Here is a 1,537-nt window from a genome sequence, read left to right as displayed (position 1 = left end):
GAGTTTACCACCCGCTTTGGGCTGCATTCACAAACAACCCGACTCCGAGAAGGCCGCGCCCCGGCGCGCCGGGGGCCGCTACCGGCCTCACACCGTCCCTGGGCAGAGCCTCCATCAGAAGGACTCGGGCCCCCTCCGGGCGGCGTCGGGCGCAACGACCTTCTGTACGCTACATTTCCCGCGCCCGAGGCCGGGCGGGGATTCAGCGCTGGGCTTCTCCCTCTTCGCTCGCCGCTACTGAGGGAATCCTGGTTAGTTTCTTTTCCTCCGCTTAGTAATATGCTTAAATTCAGCGGGTCGTCTCGTCTGATCTGAGGTCGGAAATGAGGGGGTAGTAGGCGCGGCCGGCCTGGCGGCCGGGCTCGCTGGATCCTTCCGCGCGAGCGGGGGCCTCCGCGGCGAACCCATCCCCGCGAGGGAGCGCGAGGCGCGGGATGCGCAATGGTCGTCGAAACGCCACCGGCAGCCGCGCCCCGGACCCGTGATGCGGGATGGGTCGACGGTGAGGAGGACGCCGCGCGGGTCTGCACTTAAGGGGACGAAGGCCGCCGAGGCGGCCTGCGAGCCCCCAGCCGCGGGGAGGCGAAGCGCTAGCGGGGCGACGGACGCATGCGCGTTGCCGCGCAGAGGTCAGACCGTCGCGGCCGTTTCGCCCTTCGCCGAACCCCGATTGATATGCAAGCGACGCTCAGACAGGCGTGGCCCCGGGACGGACCCGGGGCCGCAAAGTGCGTTCGAAGTGTCGATGATCAATGTGTCCTGCAATTCACATTAGTTCTCGCAGCTAGCTGCGTCCTTCATCGACGCACGAGCCGAGTGATCCACCGCTAAGAGTTGTACGTTTGTTTTGCGGAGGCGAGATCGGGAGCGGGCGGGGAGATGACGGTTTACTCCCCTTTCGCAAAATATAGTGGGCACGTATGTGCAGGACTGTTTATTTTTATTTTGAAAAATTTTCTAAGTGCCAGCGGACGCTGGCACACGACGTGTCCGAGCCACGATGGTGCCCAGGCCGGACAGCCACAGCACGAGCGCTCGGCAGACAAAGCGGCGTCGCGCGGGCGAGGTCGGCTCCGGAGGCAGCGACGGGACGCGACCTGCTCCCCGCGGAGACGCTTACGGAGCGCGGCCCGGCTCCTCTCGTTACGGCGAAGGTATAGGCAGAGGCCGTTTGGACCCGTGCCGGCCGGAGGGCGTCCCCACCCGCCAGGCTCGCGAAGACTTTGTGCAGTGGCACCATGCCCCCGCTGTCGCGGTCGGCGAACGGAGAACGTGGCAGACCCCCGCTCGGCCGAGCAAGGTGAACTACGCATGGCAATTGCGTCAGCCCACCCCCCCCTACCTGGTTGATTCCAATTACAGGGCCTCGAAAGAGTCCTGTATTGTTATTTTTCGTCACTACCTCCCCGTGTCGGGAGTGGGTAATTTGCGCGCCTGCTGCCTTCCTTGGATGTGGTAGCCGTTTCTCAGGCTCCCTCTCCGGAATCGAACCCTGATTCCCCGTTACCCGTTGTCACCATGGTAGGCGCAGAAAGTA

General features: G+C 64.5%; 1 non-coding gene and 1 pseudogene across 1 annotated transcript; both read right to left on the bottom strand.

Moving 5' to 3' along the window:
- LOC148377617 (28S ribosomal RNA) overlaps positions 1–297 on the bottom strand; it is a 2,267-nt pseudogene extending 1,970 nt beyond the window's left edge.
- A 385-nt stretch (positions 298–682) lies between these two features.
- On the bottom strand, positions 683–836 carry LOC148377616 (5.8S ribosomal RNA). The gene has a single exon (XR_015856576.1). It is a non-coding gene; the product is annotated as a 5.8S ribosomal RNA (ribosomal RNA).
- Between the last annotated feature and the right edge of the window lie 701 nt (positions 837–1,537).

Source organism: Syngnathus floridae, unplaced genomic scaffold, assembly GCF_059516105.1.
Source record: "Syngnathus floridae isolate MCC-2025c unplaced genomic scaffold, RoL_Sflo_1.0 HiC_scaffold_115, whole genome shotgun sequence".
NCBI classification, from domain to species: Eukaryota; Metazoa; Chordata; class Actinopteri; order Syngnathiformes; family Syngnathidae; genus Syngnathus; species Syngnathus floridae.
This window is presented reverse-complemented; position numbering and strand designations above follow the sequence as displayed.